A 22,090-nucleotide genomic window follows, 5' to 3' on the forward strand; every position below is an offset into this window, starting at 1 on the left:
GACATACAGAATAAAAATATTCTCTAGAAGAATCTCCTACATTCCATGTTCCTAAATCTTTACTACCCATGACAAGCCCCTGAACAATTTTCCCATTCAGAGCATGTAACCACTACTGAAGCAGAGAGAGGTCTCTAGCTTTGGAGAGATCGATTACATAAAGGTTTCCACTGCGTCACAGTACCTGGAAAAGGCACACTCGAATCTGTTCAATGTAAGGAAAGCTTTTAGCAGGTAGGCCATGGGAATTCTCAGTGACATCATCATTAGGCCCTCCCTGAAAAATTTCTTGTACCCTGGAGAGCCCTAGCTTCTGTGATGTCACAAGGAACTGCATCACAGATATTCCTGCAGTACCTCTAGGGATTCCTAAATGGCCTCTATTTCAGTGAAAACAGCAATTTGGGAGGGGGAACAAAGAGAATGTACATAACAGATATGGGCAGAAGAAAGTTGGCCTTCTGTTTTAGTTTAAAAAAAAATGAAGATATATGTGGTACATGGGAAAGCATAGTGAGTGCTCTGTAGGGTTTGTGAGGGTGCACTGAACACATAGCCTTGAATTGATCCTTCCATATATGGGATACAGGAAGTGGGAGGCTATAAGTAGCATCTGGATTTCCTTCCTTGTTATGGTTCCTGGAAGTCAGAAATTGTTTTTTATCATTAATTTCATTATTCCAAAAGCCAGGTGTTGGGACAGGTACAGTTTTTTTTTTTTTTTTTTTTTTTTTTGAGACAGTATGTCTTTCATTTTTCCCCCAGAAGGAAAAGTCCTAAGGAGGAAGGGAAAGACAAGTATTTTGTCCTCAGCTCAGAGTAAACTACTCCATGTTTTGGATTTCTACAGTGCAGTTTCTGTCTGACACTGATATCTGGGAGAGAGAAATGCTTCTAGTTGAGATTTCATCATCTCAGTCTTTCCACTAGTGTTATGCTGACTACCATTTCCTGACAGTGTCCCTCTAGATTTCTGAATCAATATTTCTGATTACCTTGCAGTTTTATTTACTATTATTTCTTTCATTATTTTTAAGCTAATTTTAATACTTTTTTGATATTTCTATATCTACATTTCAAATGTTATTTCCTTTCCCAGTTTCCTCTCCATGAGAGACCTAAATGTTTCCCTTCCTTTACATTTAAACTATCCTTACAGCCCCTTGAGATTTCCTTGAACTGGGAGTGAAACCTAGGGAGGACCAAGGGCTCCTCCTTCCTTTGGTGTCCAACAATACCATCCTCTGTTACATATGCAGTTTGAGCCATAGGTCTGTCTATACACAGTCTTTGAATATCTGTATAGTACCAGAAGGTTCTTGTTCATTGGCACTGTTCTTCTGATGGGGTTGATAGCCTCTTCAGCTCTTGTAATCCTTTCTGAAAATTTACCAACAAGAGGTCCATTTACAATTCTCTGGTTTATCACTAGCATTAACTTCTGTAATTGACATGCAGTAGCTGTGTCTCTCAGGAAAGATCTATAACCTGTCCCTGGCAGCGTGCACTTCTTAGCTTCATTAATCTTAATCGTATCTAGTTTTGGTGGCTGATCTATCTATCTATCTATCTATCTATCTATCTATCTATCTATCTAATTATGTATCTATCTCTGTCTCTGTCTATCTCTGTCTCTTCTCGATCTCTATCTCTATATCTATTTATCTATAATATATATATTTGGTGGAGTCTACGTCTATGAAGTTAGTTTAAATTTTAACATAATTCTCAGGTCCTAGGTCAAGAATGGAGAATCCACAAATGACAATACCAAATATACTCCCTCCTGTTCTTATGTGCCTATTGAAGTTGAGGTTTTCCTGGACCTCAATCCATTCCTCTCCCTTCCCATCATCCTGTATCTTATGTTTGGCCTGAAGAAAGAATCATGGTAAACATCCAAAAGCCTGAAGTCTCACCCTTGGAACACAGGAAGTTAGATATTATAGGAATGATATCTAATGGGACAACAGAACTGTATTCCAAAGTCCATGCTGTCCTTTGATTTACTGGTGTCATGTAATTTTTGCATAAAATAAAATTTGGGAGTTTATCATTTGAAGTAGGTTCACAATATTTACACTATTACATTCACTCTTTAGCTTGTCCAGGTTTGTCACGAAAATCATTGCAAAAAACTAGAATTGGAAAAAGGAATTTTTGAGTACCCATTCAGGAATATCTATAAAGTCCCCTTTCAAGGAATGAACAATTAGAAAATAAAATACAAATCCATTCAATTAAATATCTGTAGGGAAACAATGGCCTTTGGTAAACAGATAGAATTAGGAAATTGAACTATTTGTAACAGGAATGGACAAAGGGAATAAATTTATTATCCAGAAGAATCTCCTACATGCCATGTTTCTACATACTTTCTATACATGCCAATCCCCTGAATAACTTTCTCCACTTGGAGCATGTAACAACTAATAAAGCAAAGGGAACTCTCTAGCTTTAGAGAGAAGTTCTACATAAATGTTTCCACTGTGTCACAGGAGACACTCCTGGAAAGGTCACCCTTGAATCTGGTCAATGTAAGGATAGCTGTTTAGTAGGTAGCCCATGGCAGTTCTCAGTGACATCATCATTAGGCCGTCCCTAAAAAATCTCTTGTATCCTGGAGAGCCCTAGTTCCTTCTGTGATGTCACAAGTGTTCTCCTGACTGCAACTGCCTCTCAGATATTCCTTCAGTACCTCTAGGGTTTATTAATTGGCCTTTATTTCAGTTTAAACAGCTATGTGGGAGGGAGAACAAATAGGATGTAGATATCAGAGATAGGGAGAAGGAAGTTTGTCTACTGTTTTAGTTTAAAGAACGAAGAAATATGTGGTACATGGGAAAGCACAGTGAGTGATGTTTAGGGGTTGTGAGGGTACACTGAACACATAGCCTTGATCTGAGCCTTCCACATATGGGATTCAGGAGGTGGGAGCCTCTCAGTAGCATGTGGATTTCCTTGCTTGTTATGGTTTCTGGAAGTTAGAGATTTTTTATCATTAATTTCTTTATTCCAAAAGTCAGGTGTTCGGAAAGGTACAGTTGTTTTTCTGAGAGCTCATGGCTTTCATTCTTTTTGCCCAGGAGAAAAAGTTCCTAAGAAAGGAGGGATGACAAGAATTGTGTCCTTCATTCAGTGAAAACTCCTCCTTGCTTTGGATTCCTATAGTGCACTTTGTTTCTGACACTGATATGTGGGACAGAGATGTGCATCTAGTTGAGACATCATCATCTCAATCTAACTCTGATTACCATTCCTGAAAGGTACCCTTTAGATTTCTGCATCAATATTTATGATTAATTGACAGTTTTCTTTTTTTTACTTCAATCATTTGGTTTTTTTTTATTTTTTAGCAATTTTTATTGCTTTTTTAATTGGACACTTCTATAGTTACATTTCAAATATAATTTCCTTTTCCAGTTTCCTGTCCATAAGATCCCTAATCTGTCCCCTTCCCCTTTTTCTATAACCCCCTTTACTGCCTCTTGATATTCCGTTGAACTGGATATCAAACCTAGGGAGGACCAAGGGCCTCTTCTTCCATTGGTCCTCACCAAGGCCATTTTCTGCTACATATGCAATTTGAGCCATTTGTCTGTCCATGTAAAATCTTTTTTTAAAGATTGATTTATTTATTATATATAAGTACACTGTAGCTGTCTTTCAGATACACCAGAAGAGGGCATCAGATCTCTTTACAGATGGTTGTGAGCCACCACGTGGTTGTTGGGAATTGAATTCATGACCTCTGGAAGAGCAGTCGGGTGCTCTTAACAGCTGACCATCTCTCCCGCCCGTAAAATATTTGAATATTGGTTTACTACCAGAAATGTTTCGTTCATTGGCATTGTTGTTCTTATGGGGATTAAAGCCCCATTCAGCTCTTGTAATTCTTTGTCAACATTTACCAACAAGAAGTCCATTTTCAGTTCATGGGTTTGCCACTATCATTTACCTCTGTATTTCACATACTCTAGCTGTGTCTCTCAGGAAAGGTCTATATCCGGTTCCTGGCAGAATGCACTTCTTAGCTTCATCAATTTTATATAATTTTGGTGGCAGATATATATATATATATATATATATATATATATATATATATATATATATATATATATATACTTTTGTTGGCTCCTACAGCTAGGTGGTTAGGTGGAATGTTAACATAGATTCTGCCCAACTGGGTAAAGAATGTAGAATTCACAAATGACAATGTCAAATAGACTTTCTCCTGTATTATCAATCTATTGAAGTGGAGGTTAGACTGGTAATCATGGCATTCTTCTCCGTGCCTATCCGGTATCTACGGTTTCTACTAAAGAAAGAATAATGGTAAAACATTCATAACCCTCAAGTCTGGACATGGGAAGACGGGAAGATAGGTAGTGCAGAATTGATATCAAATGGGACTATAGAATCAAATTCTATAGTCCATGTTGCCCTTTCCTTTGCTGATGTCTGGTAATTTTTAGATACAATAGGCATTTAGGAGTTTATTAATTGAAGTGAGTACACAGTATTCACCCTGCTATGCTCATCTATATCTGGGCACATTTAGTTGCCAAAATCATTGCATAAAATGGAATTGGAAAACAGAATTTTTGAGTGCACATTCAGGAATATTTATGAAGTACCCTGTCAAGGAAAGAACAATAAGAAAGTGAAATACAATATTCAATTAATTAAAGGTCTGTAGGGAAAATACTGGCCTTTGTGATACATAGAAACCAAAAAAATTGAACTCTATGTCAGAGGAATGAACCTGGGAATAAAAAATATTATCTAGAAGAATCTCCTACACTAGATGTTCCTAAATATTTTCTACCCATGCCAAACCCCTGACTAACTTTCTCCATTCTGAGCATGTAACTGCTAATAAAGCAAAGAGACGTGTCTAGGTTCAGAGACATGGAGTATGTAAAGGTTTCCACTGTGTCAGAGGAGACATACATGGAATGGGTACCCTCGAACCTGGTCAATGTAAGGAAAGCTGTTTAACAGGTAAGAATTGGCACGTCTCAATGACATAATCATTATGCCTCCCTGAAACATCTCTTGTAACCTGGAAAGCCCTAACTTCTGTGATGTCACAAATGTTGTCGTGACTGCAACTCCCTCTTAGATATCCCTTCAATAAATCTAGTGTTTAGTAATTGAATTCTAATTCAGAGTAAACAGCCATTTGGGAGTAAAAACAAAAAGGATGAAAATATCAGAGATGGGGAGAAGGAAGCATTCTTTCTTGGTATTAAAAAAAAAAGGAAGAAATACATGGTCCTTGGGAAAGCTCAGTGAGTCCTTGGTACAGACTGAGTGGGAATGCTGAAGAGACAGCCTTGATCTGAGCCTTCCATATATGGGTGACAGAAGCTGGGATCCTCCCAAAAACATCTGAACTTCCCTGTTATTATGGTTGTTGTAAATCAGAGAATTTATACCATTCATTTCTTTATTTCAAAAGGCAAGTTTTGGGAAGGGCACGGTTGTTTTCCTGAGAGGTCATAGCCTTTATTCTTTTTGTCAAAAAGTATGTGTCCGAATGAACAAGGGATGGACAAGTATTGTGTCCTCAGCTCAGAGTAAACTCCATCATGCTTTGGATACCTATGCTGCCATTTGTGTCTGACACTGATATCTGGGAGAGAGAAGTGCTTCTGTTTGAGGCTTCATCATGTCAGTCTTTCCACTAGTATTATTCTGAATACCACTTTAGATTTCCCAGTCAGTAGATGTGATTGGTTGTCAGTTTTCTTTTATATTTTTTCATTTTTTTTTTTACTCTTTAGCAAATATATTGTTTTTTTAACTGGATGTTTCTATATTTAAATTTAAAATATTATTTCCTTTCCCAGATTCCTGCCCATAAGGTCCAAACACATTCCCTTCCCCTTCTTCTCTAACCCCCTTTTCTGCCAATTGACATACCCTTGAAATTCCAGACAAACCTAGGGAGGACAAAGAGCTTCTACTCCCATAGTGACCAACAAGGATGGGGAGAAGGAAACTGGCCTTCTGCCTCAGAATAAAATTAAGTTAGAAATACGTGGTCTTGGGAATGCCAAGTGAGTACTTCATATGGGTTGAGTGGAGTAACTTAAGAGATATCCTTGATATGAGACTTTCCCATATGGGAATCAGGAGCTGAGAGCCTCTCAGAAAACATCTAGACTTCTTTGTTCTTATGGTTCCTAGAAGTCAGAGAGTTTATAACTTTCATTTCTTTATTCCAAATGCCAAGTGTTGGTTAGGGCACAGTTGTTTTCCTGAGAGCTCATGGTATTTATTCTTTTTGTCCAAAAGAAAAAGGTCGTACAGAAGAAGGGAGAGACAAGTATTGTGTCCCTAGCTCAGAGGAAACTCCTCCATGCTTTGCATTCAAATAGTGCAGTTTGTATCTGACCCTGATAATTGGGAGAGGGAAGTGCTTCTAGTTGAGAATTCATCATCTCTGTCTTCCCACTAGTATTACTCTGAATACCACTTTAGATTTCCGAGTCAATAGGTGTGATTAGTTGACGGTTTTTGTATCTTTTATATCTTTCCATTATTTATTTTTTTAGCAAATTTTACTGCTTTTTTTAAACTGGAAGTTTCTATATTTACATGTAAAATATTATTTTCTTTCTAATTTTCCTTCCTATAAGATCCCTACCTATTCACTAACCCTTCTTTAACCACACTTTCACCCGCTTGATAATCCCTTGAACTAGGAGACAATCCTAGGTTGGATCATGGTCTTCCCCTTCCATTGGGGTCCATCAAGGCCATCCTCTGCCACATATCCATTGGAGCAATTCGTCTGTCCATGTAAAGTCTTTGAATATTGGTCCAGTAATAGGAAATTCTGGTTCATTGGCAATGTTGTTCTTATGGTGTTGAAAGCACCTTCAAGTCTTGTAATCCTTTCTCAAAATCTACAAACAAGAGGTTGGTTTTCAGTTCACTGGTTTGCAACTAGCATTCACTTCCGTATTTGACATGCTCTAGCTGTGTCTCTCAGGATGTATCTACATCCGGTTCCTGGTAGAATGCACTTCTTAGCTTCATCAATCTTGTCTAGTTTTGGTGGCTGGTATATATGTATATATATATATATATATATATATATATATATATATATATATATATATATATATACTTTTAGTGACTCCTACAGTATGAAGTTAGGTGGAATTTTAACATGGATTCTGCGGAACTAGGTGAAGAAGGTAGAATCCACAAATGGCATTGCAAAATAGACTCTTTGCTGTTCTTATGAACCTATTGAAGTTGAGGTTTCACTGGTCCAGAAGCCATTCTTCTTTCTGCCAATCCTCCTCTATCTTATGTTTGGCCTTAAGAAAGAAACATAGTAAAACATCCTAAACCCTTAAATCTGGGCCTGAGACACAGGAATGTAGATATTGCAGATGATATCAAAAGTGAATAGAGAACAGAATTCTATGCTCCATGTGGTCCTTTTCTTTACTGATATCTGGAAATTTTGGATAAAATAGGATTTTGGAGTTTATCATTTGATGTCAGTACACCATATTTACACTGTTATACTCAGTCTACAGCAGTGTGCCTTTCTTGAGAAATCATTGCAAAAAAATGGAAGTGGAAATCAGAACTTTTGAGTACACATTCAGGAACCTTTATAAAATCACCTGTCAAAGGATATACAATAAGAAGTGAAATACAATATTCATTCAACTAAAGGTCTGTAGGGAAAATACTGGCCTTTGGGAGACAGAGAATTCCTAGAATTTGAACAGTAATGAACCAAGGATTAAAATATTTTCTAGAAGAATCTCCTACATTACATGTTTCTAAATCTTTTTTACCCATGCCAAGTCCCTGACCAAATTCACCATTCAGAGCATGTAACCACTAATGAAGCAAAGAGAAGTTTGTAGCTTTAGAGAGTTGGCGTTCGTAAAGGTTTCCACTGTGTCACAGGAGACACCCCTGGAAAGGGCACCCTAGTATCTGGTTCATGTAAGGAAAACTGTTTAGCAGGTAGGCTATGGCAGGTGTCAGTGACATCATCATTAGGCCCTCCTTGAAAAATCTATTGTAACCTGAACAGCCATAGCTTCCTCTGTGATGTCACAAGTGTTGTCGTGTCTGCGAATGCCTCTCAGATATTACTTCAGGACCTCTAGGGTTTACTAATTGGCCTGTAATTCAGAGTAAACAGCCATTTGAGAGGGAGAACAAAGAGTATGAAAAGATCAGAGAAGGGGAGAAGGAAGTTGGTCTTCTGTCGTGGTATAAAAAAAGGGAAGAAATACAATGTCCTTGGGAAAGCTCAGTGAGTCCTTGGTACAGATTGAGTGGGTTTGCTGAAGAGATAGCCTCGATCTGAGCCTTCCACATATGGGAATCAACAGCTGTGAGCCTCTGAGAAACATCTGGACTTCTCAGTTCTTATGGCTTCTGGAAGTCAGAGACTTTATATCATTCATTTCTTTATTCCAAAAGCCAAGTGTTTGGAAGGTCACAAATTTTTTTCCTGTGAGCTCATGGCATTTATTCTTTTTGTCAATTATAAAAAGGTCCTAAATAAGAAGGGAAAGACAAGTATTGTGTCCTGTGTTCAGAGTAAACTCCTCCATTCTTTGGATACCAATAGTGCAGTTTGTGTGTGGTAAAGAGAAGTGCTTCTCGTTGAAACTTCATCATCTCAGTCTTTCCACTAATCTTTCCACTGACTAACACTTTAGATTTCTGAGTCAAATGATGAGATAAGCTTTCAGTTTCTTTTTTTCTTTTTCTTTCATTATTTATTTACTTATTTATTTATTTATTTATTTATTCATTCATTTATTTTTTTTTTTTGCAAATCTCTCAAAACTCATCCTGGGTGATGATGTAGATTAGACACATCGGATTAAATGAAGAATTGAAAAACTCTCCTGGGGAAGAAAGTGGTAAGGAAATCACATTGATGTCTTATAAATGCAGTGCCAAGAGCAATATTCAGACTAGTCTGAGGGGATGCTGCCTTCATCAGAGACCTCAGACTTTAGTGGAGTATGATTCAGTACTAAACTGGGAAGAGAAAATGATGGTTGATATTGTTCTAGTAGATCTCACAATATTAAAAAGTGTTTCTTCCAGATCACTGAATGATTATTGCAAAGCGACTCCCGGAATGAACCAACCATCATCCTGTGAAATAATGTGTGAAAGAAGAAATCTGAGTCTCTCCAGGGACAAACTGTTGCTTTCAAACCAACAGTAAAGTGTCCATTCTATGAATGATACATAGATATACACACATTATAGCAGGATGGATACAGAGTTTCTTCAGGTCCATGAATGACATATTTAGCAGTTGACCAGGCTCAGCAATAAAGGTAATTTTTGCCAACTCTTGAGATCTGAGCTCCTTCACTAGGAGCCCCATGATTGAAGGAAAGCACAAACTTCAGACAACTTGTCTCAGATATTTATGTAGTTTGGGTTTCCTGTTCTTGGTCCTCAGAAGGAAGGACATCTTGTTTTCCAATTCTTGTTTGTCCTATAATCCTTCTCTCTGACGCACTCTTGCAAATGAATTACTGTGCATTTCATTGATAGGTTATTGTTGCTATTTTAATTCTGTTGCCAAGAACTATAGAAAATAAGAAGGACTGTATCAAAGCATCATTTGAAAATCAGACTAAGGTAATGTGACCATTGGAAATTGGTAACTGACCTGAAACTCTTACTAGAGACAAACTGCCTTCCCTAGAAGAGACAAAGGCTCTTCCCTAGATACCTGGTGTAGTAGTTGGTGTTCCCCAACAGATACTAAAGGATGAAAATCTCTGTACAGAGAAATCAGACTGGTCACAATGATCACAGACTATGGACCACATAATTTAACAATGGCTGACTATTTGTAAAGTCCTAGAATCCATTAGTTTATTAGTCCACAAGGCTAGATGTCTCATCTGGTCATTGGTATATGGATAAATCTTCAGCATGCAGGGTCTAATGGCTGTGAGGGTTTGGTAGCATTGTGAGTGCAAACATGAAAAAGTAAAAGCTTCTTTCTTCCATGTTTTCTATGGGAATTCAAATAGAATGCATGGTTAAGAATACATTGGATTGCCACTCCCAAACAGACCAGTATCTTCAACTGAACATACTTTTCTGGGAAGCTGCACCCTGTCAGCATCGCTCAGGTGTATGTGAACTGCGAGATCTAATCTGGGAAGGTGGTCCTGTTCATCTATCCCAACTGCCCCTATTACAGAAATAGCCAAGACTTCCTCAATCAACTCCTTTGCAAACATGGTCTTCTGGGTTATGAAGACATGACAGCCACTATCATCACCAATGTGATTCAAGATTACTTATACCAGCTCACTGAAATGAAAATAGTTCCTTGGGCCTTTATATGTACAGAAAAACTGAATAGGCAGACACAGTGATCTAATCTACCTGCAACAGAATGAGGAGATGATGATGTGGCTAAAGCAGATTCGATCTCTGCAGTTATAAAAGGGGTGACAGTAAAAGCCCATGCTGACAGCAGACAATCAGCCATGCTGAAGCCATGCTGAGAGTTGATGTTCGTCACAGATGATTTCAGTATTGTCTTATGATATGGATTTTCAATAAATTGGCTTTTATTCTATTCCTCAGTGCAAAAAAAATCTGTTGCTGTTTGCCTCCAACCATTGGGAAGGAAATCTTAAGACACAACAGAGGTTTGATTATCCAGCCTTCATGTGCTGACATGTATCTACTTCTAAGTCACAATCCAGTGCTTTTAAATCTCCAGGGAATCAGTTACTGTTTCTATACACATGCTGATCTGTTGAAGTCATTTTACAGAAGTCCACTTCCTAGAAGTTATTAAAGCAATGAATATTGTGAAGTTGTTTATGATCTACACACAGGCCTTTCATTCCCCAAGCATGTACCATCCCACTTATGCATTTGCAGATCTCAGCCAGTGTTCTCAACCTATCCATCCAAGATCCCAGAGAAGTCCCCACTTGTATGAGGATGCTGATTGAAAAACAGATGAATAGCTTTAGCATAGTTGTTCTTCACTGTAGGCATATTACACAGATGGCAGAGCATATGATGCATTCAGCTCTGTTTGTAGTGTTTAATTGCCCATAAAGTACCAGACAATGGTGAGTTGATTCTGCCAGAGTACCAGCAAAGGCAATTATGAAATTCAAAATTTCATAACTCTCCTTACAAGGCTGTTTGTGAAAGAAGTTGTTTGTAAAACACTGTCCTAACAAATTTATTCCATTCTCACTTTGATATTTTGCTTTGATGTCTTGAAGTGACATTTAATTATCACTGAAATGCAGGTCCCCTCTATGGTCTCCAGTGAGAAGGATTAATTCCTCAAAAGGATGTATCTGCAGATTTCTAAAAAATAAATATAAAGAATAGATCTTAATAAAGTTCTCAGTTAAAGATGCAAAATCCTACTCCAAAGATTCATATAAGAAGTATATTTGACATTGACCTTATATTATGCAGAAATTATACACATATTCCCTCTATCGTTGGGGTTTAAATAATTACAGATGAATATTTGACAACCAAGAGTAGCCTTTAGAATGATTTTAGCCTCTTCACTAATAGTTTTGAGCAAATGGACCACTAAAATATTGCAAAGAAGAAATGGTTATAATCAAAAGATACATGTGGGTCAGCTCTAACTCTCATGGTCAAGGTGAATTTGGACACGCTCATTATGGTCATGGATTGCTCTCATAAGACTCTGCAGAAGGTTGTTCCTACTGCCTCAGTGTAAGCTCCAGGAAGAGGAGCTACCAGATCTGATCAGGTTCCCTTAGAATGCACTTGAAAGCGACGGACGCCAAGGAAGTTTTGATGTGCTTTAACTCTACTGTCAGTTTATTTTAAGCCTCTACCAAATAGCAAGCTGTCCTTTTTACTCCCTTCTCATCACCTCTAAATCTGCCCTAGCTCAATTGCTCAGTTGACATTAGTCATTGCTCAGCAACCCAAATATGCTCTCATCTTACTGTGTTTCTAACATCCTGCCTGCTACACCAAGGGCCCCTCGATACTAGATCTCACATGACTGGTAGCTCTTACTCCATCTGAAGTATTAAATCCTTTCTCCACCCTTGTGTCTACTAGCCTGCCTGCAGGAATACTAGATATCAACACAACTGGTTGGCAAATAGCATCTTTTTTGAACTATACAGAATCAATTTGGGAACAGGACCTTCAGTGTTCGCAGGAAGATTCCCCATCTAAGAATCAAAACAAGACCATACAAGACTCAATACATGTCTCTGGCTTTGGGTGGGAGATAGAGCAGTTAGAATTTCAGTTATTAAATATAAATATATAAAAATATATAAAATAATTATAATATATATAGGTAGTATTAATTATGCCAGGAAAAAAGGATTCAAGAAAGAGGAAATGGATATCATTAAAGGCAAAAAAAAACAAAAAAAAACAAAAAACAAAAAAACCTAGTACAGCAAACAATGTGGACATCTTAGAAAGTCTGGGTTATTTCCAGCCATCTGACTTTGTACTTCAAATTCCTCTGACCACTTCTTGATCTCTGCATGTAGAAAAGAACAAAAATAAAAAGAAAACCAAATAAAATAAAAAATCACCAAATTATAACAAAAAGCAAAAGCAAAAGCGAATCAACCCAATTCCTAAAAGAAGAGGACCGAGTGAAGATTGCTTGAGATCGTCATTTTTCACTACAACTACAGGCCACCAATAGCTTTCAATGCAAAAATTATTCATTATTTTATTTGAAACTTCTCTGTGGGTCAAAGAAACAAGGTTTACAAACTGCAACAGCAGGAAACAGAAACAAATCACACTGTAGAGCTCACCACTTTTATTACAATGGTGACTGTGGGCAATGCGGAGAATACTGGTGTCTGACAATGGGTATTGTGGTTTTCTGTATGCTGGCAATATCTATGATTCTGAAATGAGTTAGAGTCTTCAACAAATCATGATTAAATGAACTGCTCCTTTTCTTTGTAGCACAAGATTTGGCAAACAGTTGACTGACTATGATTTGTATTTTGGACTTAGTCTCTGTGGTAAAGCTAAGGCTTCTGATGGAAAATCCTCCACCAAAACACTGGATGGTCAAGGGTGCTGCCAGACAAAATCCATGTCCTGACTCTACACTGCAATCGCCAGAAAAGGTTTCAAAATGTCAAACTTAACAATATTTTATTTGTGGCTTTGTCTTGTCAATTTTTATTTTAAATAAAGTGTGATTTCTGGCATAATTCCTTCTAATTTCTTCCTCACATAGAACTTCACTTTTGACCTCAAATTCCGTTCATGAAGGGGTACTCTTACCTTTCATTGGCTAAGTTTTCTGTTTTCTTTTTATGGGTTGCTGTGATTGCTTATTGTGACTGTCTAAATGATACATTATTGAGCAACTGACTCCATCAGAATGGCTTGCGGGCATCAGTATTTTCCATTTTCTTGATGGCTAGTTGATGTATGGCAATTTAGCCCACTGTGGATGGCACCATAACTAGTAAGCTGAGGAGGATATCGAGAAAAGGTACCTGAGCAGATTAATAAGCAGAGTTCCTCTTTATTTTCATGCTGCTGCCTTTCTTTTCTTGGATTCCATTGATTATGAACTGGAACTTGTGAGGTGAATAAAACCTTCAATTTCCCATACTGGCATTTTTATGTTTACTATAACATAGTCATACTAACTGGAACATTTGGCACTTTCTTGAGATCTGATCCGATAGTCCATCCTCCTGCTGGTATGTAACCTACCCTTTTAAATCAATAAATAAATCCTGGACACTCCAATCTTTTGAAATATTCACTCTGCCAACAAAATCACACTGTATGTAACTAACATTTTTTAATCTCATGATATTTTTCCTCCTTCATAGTTTCTCTTTAAAATTTTCTCCCTAAACATGTTAGAACTTTGTACTTTAAAGTTATCTTCTGTCCCATAGTAGAATAATTATAGTCAAATTTTTGAGTTTAATAAAAGTGGGTGATTTTTTGTACTAAAATTTTCTAATCAATATTTATTGCATTAACTTTATTAATTAATCAAAAATTGACATAATTATACTATCTGCTTATCCATAAAACTATAAAAGCTTTGATTTATTCAAGTCTTTAAGGTCCTTCTGAACATAAGCTGGAACGTTCTTATATATGTTCTGGATTGATCATGGTTACTTCATATATCTAATAATAGTATGCTTTATAACTATGCAAATTCAGGGTATTTTGTTATATATTTTGAGAGTGTTTCAAGTGGAATATTTTCCTGATTTCTCTCCCATGGTTTGAAATTGGAAAACAAAAATGATAAGGTGTTTTCAGTGTTCACTTTGAATTCTACTATTGTATGAATGTATTTTCAGCTTTAAGAAACTTATACTTTTAAAGAACAATTGTCTCTATTCAGGATCACGTCTAGCTAATTCATAGGGGTCTTTGCATTTTTAATATTTTCGTCCACAATATTTTATTTTATATTTTCAGATTATTGTGAGGGGAATTTTACACATATTTCCTCACAGTATGGTTTGGATTGGCATAAAGGAAGGCTAAGGAATTTTGTGTGTTCATATATTATTCTGCTTTTATGACCCTATTTTTCTGTCTTAAGAGACTGATACATTTTTAGAGTTTTTAAAATATTATCATGACATCTGCAAACGAGAACATTTTGATTTCTTCATTTTTCATTTGTATTCCCTGGATCTTCTTCGGTTGTCATGTTGCTCTAGATAAAATTACAAATGCTGCAATACATAGTTGTGAAACCACTGTATATTCTTTTCTTCTTCCTGCTTGTAGTGGAACTGTTTGAATTTTTCTCTTTTTAGCATGATGCTTGTTGTGGGCTTCTTGTACCTTGCCTTTATTATGTTGAACTATATCCTCCATACCTACAGCTTCCCCTGGACGAATCAAACATGTATGTCTGGGATATGAAGAAAGCTTATCTGGTAGAAGATTATTTTTAATGTTGACTTGAATCTGTTCACAAGTATTTTATTGAGAATATGTGTGTACAGGTGTAAATTAGTGTGTAATACTCTCTCTTCCTCTCTTTCTGCCAGTCGTCTATAACTCTTTCTCCCTCTCTCATTACCTTCCCTTTTGCCAGATTGTCCCCATGTCTCACTCTCTCTCCTTATTTTTTCTGTCATTGTTAGATAATACCAGATTTAAAATAGAATTTTAATGTATTCAATCCTTTTGTCTACTTTATGGAATAGTCTTAGACACTTTAAATGCTATTTAAATGTATAATCATCTTTTTAACTGAATACTTGTGGTCCTATGATATTTGAGATGGGAGAAATTAAATACCTAATTCTATGTAACTGTTTAGTATAGAGCTGTTTAAGTTCTGCAAAATGAGCTGATTTAATATTGGTATATCAAATACATCTAGTTCTTATTCTCGCTTCCAACCCCAACCAGCAGGAAAGGAGCAACAGCATGAAGTTCTTCTCAAAGCAGTTTATTCAGGAACCCGTTTGTCTGCAAACAGGAACAATGCCTCCTTCCAGCCCCTGATCGCACTCCTTTATGTCCTCCCTCAACCACCTCAACCGTCCAGTCTGTGTAACGTCCGTTCATACGTCCAAGTCACATGGCCTGATCTATCTCTTGGTGCACCTGTGAACATCTCACGGTGAGGCGTGGTTTAATTTCAGGCGCTAGTCATGAGACTCGGCAGCAGTCCCTGGCTCCGTCTTGGTATTGCTGCTACACCCGCGCCCCACAGTAAATCACAAATGCTTTAAAAATATTCTAGAGATGGGACTGTAAATCTAAATAATCTGTGTTTTCTCCATGTTTCCTATATTCTCTTTCATTTTATTAATTCAACCCTTGCATTACCTAACATGGCCAGAGGTTATGAAGATCTTGCTAATACTTTCCAAGAGTGACCTCTTCCTTTCATTCATTATATAGTTGTCTACATTTTATTGATTTCAGCCATGATGAGTTGGATATACCTGTTATACCCTTACCCAAGGCTAAAAAGCCATCCTGAAACGAGGTGCAAAGAGAATGTAGGTGCCCAAATTGTGGGTGGGATCAGACATAAAGCGTGTCTTCTGGATACAAGAAGGGCTGCACACATGTCACATAGCAGCTGTGGTTTCCTGCACAGCTTCAAGCCAGTCAACAGTCAAGAATGCAGTGAAAAGTCCTGAAAGCTGATATACCTTCCTGACAGACTATGGACAGTTAGTGTCTTCTGTGGGAGGGTTGAAAAATTATTTGTAAGGGTTTATCAGAGAGTTATTAAACAGTACTTTGATGTAGAAGATATATTAGGTAGGATTCAAAGAAATAGAGTGGTGTGGGTAAAATAAATGGAAAAAATTATCATCAAAATTCATTGGGGGGAATTCTCAAAGAGTAAAATATATAAACTATATTCCTCAATATTATGTACATTGAAAATATTTTATTATATAGGATATTTCATGAAGCGACTTTATAATTTCTGTTGGTTACAACAGATCTGCAAGTTCTGTGAGTTTAATGAGTGAATTATATAATTTGATCTTAATAAGTTTAAAGTGGCTATTTTCAAAAATAATATACATTATTTCCATGTACATGTTCAACAAAGGGCTTCTATACATCATATTATAAAAACTAAAGCACTATATATCAAGAAAACATAATTAAATTCGGCTACATATCTAAACAAAATATTCAAAAGTGAAGAAACTCAAGTGACTAAAGAATCAAAAGTGAAATATTTATCATCCTTATACATTACTGAAATGCAAATCAAAATTATTCTGAGATTCTTTCCTCCCATTCCAAAATGTAATTTCATAAAACATGAGTCAACTATGCTTACTGTGATATGAAAAGAGGGAACATTCCTATTCTCCTGGTGGGAATGCAAATGTCTACAGCAACTTTGGAAATCAGTATGATGTTTCTTCAGGAATGCAGAAATGGATGCACCTAAAGTTATATCTCGAGGAAAATATATCCAAATGTTGATTCATTCTAGTATACATACTCTTGAGTATTTGGAAATATTCAAGTTGTCCCTTAACAAATGAAAATGTGGTGCTTTTACAGATTGGAAAAGGAAAGGATGTAATTTTCAGGACAATGAATGGATCTTCTGAAAGTCATCATAGATGAGATAATCCAGATCAAAAAAGAAAATTGGATACATTGTCACTTTAATCTGGATGTTAATTTTCCACACTGTATTAGTTTAGTGTAAAAGTCAAAGGCTGTGGTCCAGACTGTCCTCACTTTGGGATGTACAAATGTACTTATGGATTGCAGAGGAACACTGTCAGGAACAGGAATGTCAAATGTGAAGAAATAGGGAAGAGGGTGACAATGGAGGGAATATAAAGATGTACAGTTAAATTGGGAGACATTTGAGGCATGGAATGGAAACCTAATGGTACAGAAATAAAAAATATTTTTTTTATTTTTTTCTTGTCGAGGTAACTATAGATTTATAGTTATAAGGACAGAAGATAAAACATTGATTGGGTGTATCTATGTGAAATTTCAATAATAAGAAACTCACAAAACTTATGGATTTCAACTTTCAATAAACCTATAGTACAGATAATGAAATTATAGTCCCTTAAGGAGACAGATGTGAATATCTCTGTTGTAAACATAAATGTATTATATTATAAACATTATATGTGTAAAATAATCTATTTATTTGTTTACATTTCAAATGTCATTTCCCAAACTTGTCATTCTTTCTTGAATCCCGTAAGCTATTTCGATCCTCATTTTTTAAATATGGTGCTCCCCCATCTACATTTCCACTTCGACTTTTGCCCTCTAACATTCCCTTTCTCTGGGATATGGCATCTCCACAGGATCAATTGCCTCCCTTCCCAGATATGGCAGATGAAGCAGTTGTCTTCCCCATATGCTCTGCTATCTATGTAGCAGAAGTCTTGGACTGGCCAAAGCATACTCTAGGAGGTGGACAATTTCCTGAACCTCTGAAGTGTAAACTTAATTGATACTGTTGTTCTTCATATTGGGTTCTAATCCCCTCCAGATCCTTAAGGCATTCCCCTAACTCTTCTTTTTGGCTGTCAGGTGCTGTCAAATGCTTAGGTGTTTCTGCATCTGTCACAGTCAGGTGATGGCAGAGCACCTCAGAGGGCAGACATATTAGGGTCTTATCTGCAAGCACATCTTGACATCAGGAATAGTGTCAGGATTTAGAGTCTGGGGATGAAATGGTTCTTTTGGTGAGGTGGTCACTGAAGGTACTTTCCTTCAGTCTCTGCTCCACTTTTGTTTATACATTTTTTAGATTGAAGTTTTATAGGTAAAAAATTGTGAACTGTGTGGGCAGCACCATCCCTTCACTGGGGGGCATGTCTAGCTACAGGAGATAGTCTATAGTTGTTCTATCTTTTTGCTACTCGGTATTAAAACTACAACCATCACAGTAAGTTTCTGGGAGATACTTGCCTAGCTGGCATATGGGATTTTCCTGGGGATACCCAAGTTCACCACCCACCACTCAGGCTTATTGTAATTTACTCCATGTTTTCTCTGAATAACTCTCCTGTCTCTTTTAATTATTTCAACTCCCATCACTTTGTCCACCATGTTCTACCTCTAGCTAGGTTCTTCCACCCCTCTTCCTTCCATGATTATTTTGTTCTCCATTTTAAGTGGGTTGCAAGCATCTGCAATTTGGCCTTCTAACATGTTACACTTCATGTTATAAAAGATTTGTATAGTGATTATTCTGTTAGCAGGGCTTACATCTACTTGTCACTAACTCCATCCCATGTTATTTCATTTTCTATCCCTGTTACTTCACTATTTTCCAGTTCCATCCTTTCTCTACAAAGTTCTTGGTGTCCTCATTTTTAATACTTGAGTAATGTTCCACTTTTTATCTAAAGCACTCTTTCTGTATTTATTCCTGAGTGGAGATGAGGTATATCACCATTGTTTCTAGCATTCAACTACTATAAGTAAGGCTGCTGTGAATATCTTCAACCACATGTCCTTGTTATGTATGGATCAAGTTTGAGTATATTTGTTGAAGTGAGTGATAAAGCTGGGTTTTCAAGTAAAGCTATTTGCAATTTTCTCTGAACCTCCACATTGATATCCAAAGTGGCTATCCAGCTATTAATCCCACCAGCAGTCGAGGAATGTTCCTCTTTCTCTTCATCCTAGCCTACTCTGCTACTGCATTTGTTTTTTGTCTTAGCCATTCTGGTTAAACGAAGACACTTATGTTCATTTTGATTTGCTTTTTTGTGACCTAACGATGTTAAATATTTCTCGATGTTTTTCACCTATTGAGATACCTCAGTTGAGAATTCTTGGTTAGCGCTCTAATCCAGTTTTAAAGCTGAGTTGCTTGGTTGTCTAGGAGTTTACCTTTCTGAGTTCTTTCTATATTTTTTGTTTTGGCCCTCTCTCAGATGTATGGTTCGTAAAACTCTTTTCCAAATGTGTAGGTTGTTATTTTCCTATTGGTAGTGTACTTGGCTTTAAAGAAAGTTTTCAGAATGATGGGATTTCGTATAACGACTGTTGCTCTTAGAGTCTGAACCTTTGGTGTTCGGTTCTGAAAATTTTCTTCTGAGCAAATGTGTTCTAGGCACTTTCTGACACTGTCCCTTCTATTGGCTTCTGCATATCTGACTTTGTGTGGATTTCCTTGATGTATTTGGACTTGAACTTTGGAGAAGGAGATAGAAATGGATCAATTGTCATCCAGTTATATCTAGACCACCAGTTAGGGTAACATCATTTCTTAGAATGCTTTGTGTTATGTATAACATACTTAGTCATCAGGGAAATGCAAATCAAAAAAACTGTGAAATCCCACCTCACATCAGTCAGAATGACTAAGATCAAAAACTCAGGTAACAGCAAATGCTGGCAAGGATGTGGAGAAAGAGAAACACTCCTACATTATTGTTGGGAATGCAAACTGGTACAACGTCTCTGAAAATCAGTCCTGAATTTCCTCAAAATTGGTCATTGTACTTGCTGAAAACCCAGCTATACCTCCCCTGGGCATATAACCAAAAGATGCTCCAACATAGAAAAAGGACACATGTTACACTATGTTCATAGCAGCCTTATTCATAATATCCAGATGCTGGTAAGAACCGAGATGTCCTTCTCCAGAGGAATAGACACAGAAAATGACCTATATTTACACAATGAACTAATACTCAGTTATCAAAAACAATGAGTGCATGATATTCATTGGCAAATGGATGGACCTTGAAAATATCATCCTGAGTGAGGTTACCCAATCACAGAAAAACACACTAAGTATGCACTCATTGATAATGGGATATCAGCACAAATGCTCTAATTATCTATGATACCATGCACAGACCACATGAGACTCAAGAAGGAGAGCCAAAATGTAGATGTTTCACTCCTTCCATAGAGGGGTAAATAAAATATCCATAAGAGGGGTAGGGAATCATTGTTTTTTGGAGACTGAAGGAATGGCCATTCAGAGTCCGCTGGACATGTGACACATACACACACAGACACACACAGACACACACAGACACACACACACACACCCACACACACACACACACACACATATATATATATATATATATATATATATATATATATCAAAACTATTTTGGAGAAAATAAGGATTTGAGAGTTTATCATTTGAAGTAGGTACACAATATTTACACTGTTATATTCACTCTATAGCTGGGCCCCCTTTGTGGCCAAAATCATTGCAAAAAATGGAATTGTAAAACAGTATTTTTGAGTACACATTAAGGAATATTTATAAAGTCCCCTATCAAGGAATGTAAAATAAGAAAGTGATATACAATATTCATTCAATTATCTGTAGGGAGAATACTGGCCTTTGGGAAATAGAGAAAACCTAGAAAATTGAACTATATGTCACAGGAATGTACCTGGGAATAAAAATATTATCCAGAAGAATCTCCTCCACTTCAAGTTCCTAGATCATTTCTTCCCAGGACACTTAATAACTTTCTTCAATCAGAGCATGTAACCACTTCTGAAGCGAAGAGAGTCTCAAGCCTTAGAGAGATAGCGTACATAAAGGTTTCCCCTGTGTCACAGGAGACATACCTGGAAAAAGGACTCTCAATACTGGTCAATATAAGGAAAGCTGTTTAGATGTAGGCCATGGCAATTGTCAGTTAGATCTTCATTAGACCCTCCACGAAAAAATCTCTTGTATCCTGGAGAGCCATAGCTTCTCTTGTGATGTCACAAGTGTTGTCCTGTCTGCAAATGCCTCTCACATATTCCTTCACTACCTATAGGGTTTACTAATTGGCCTCTAGTTCAGAGGAAACATCAATTTGGGAGTGAGAACAAAGGGGATGAAAAGCTCAGACATGGGGAGAACGAAGATGGCCTTCTGTCTTGGTATAAAAAAAAGGAAGAAGTATGTGGACACAGGGAAATCTCACTGAGTCCTGGCTGGGAGTTGAGTAGGTACGTTGAAGAGATAGAAATTATATGATCCTTCCACTCATGGGATCAGGAGCTCAGAGCCTTTCAGAAGCATCTGGACTTCTCTGCTTCTAGTGGGTCCTGTAAGTCAGAGAGTTTATATCATTAATATCTTTATCAGAAAAGTAAGGTGTTGGAAAGGGCACTGTTCTTTTCCTTAGAACTCATGACTTTTATATGTTTGTCCAGAAGTGAAAGGTCCTAAGGAAGAAGTGAAAGACAAGTATTGTGTCCTCATCTCAGAGTAAACTCCTTTATTATTTGGATACCTATCGTGCAGTTTGTGTCTGATACTCGTATTTGTAGTGAGACATGTTTATATTTCATCATATCAATCTTTCCACTAGTATTATTCTGACTCCCATTGCCTTATTGTGACGCTTTAGATTTCTTTGTCAATAGGTTTGATTAGATGGCAGTTTTCTTATCTTTAACTTATTTAATTTGTTTTATTTTTTACCAAGTTTTTTTTTTGCTTTTTATTTGATTTTCCATATTTACACTTCAAATATTTTTTTTCCTTTCCCTGTTTCCTGTCCATAAGATCCCTAACCGATCCCCCTACCCTTCTTGTATATTCCCCCTTAAT

At 36.9% G+C, this 22,090-nt stretch overlaps 1 long non-coding RNA gene across 1 annotated transcript; it reads right to left on the reverse strand.

Moving 5' to 3' along the window:
* Positions 1-9,877: 9,877 nt before the first annotated feature.
* On the reverse strand, positions 9,878-21,585 carry LOC134484282 (uncharacterized). The gene is made up of 2 exons (XR_015647410.1): positions 21,112-21,585; positions 9,878-11,370 (listed from the first exon to the last, which is right to left on the reverse strand). It is a non-coding gene; the product is annotated as an uncharacterized LOC134484282 (long non-coding RNA).
* Between the last annotated feature and the right edge of the window lie 505 nt (positions 21,586-22,090).

Source organism: Rattus norvegicus, chromosome Y (genome assembly GCF_021556685.1).
Source record: "Rattus norvegicus strain SHRSP/BbbUtx chromosome Y, alternate assembly SHRSP_T2T, whole genome shotgun sequence".
Classification (NCBI taxonomy): Eukaryota; Metazoa; Chordata; class Mammalia; order Rodentia; family Muridae; genus Rattus; species Rattus norvegicus.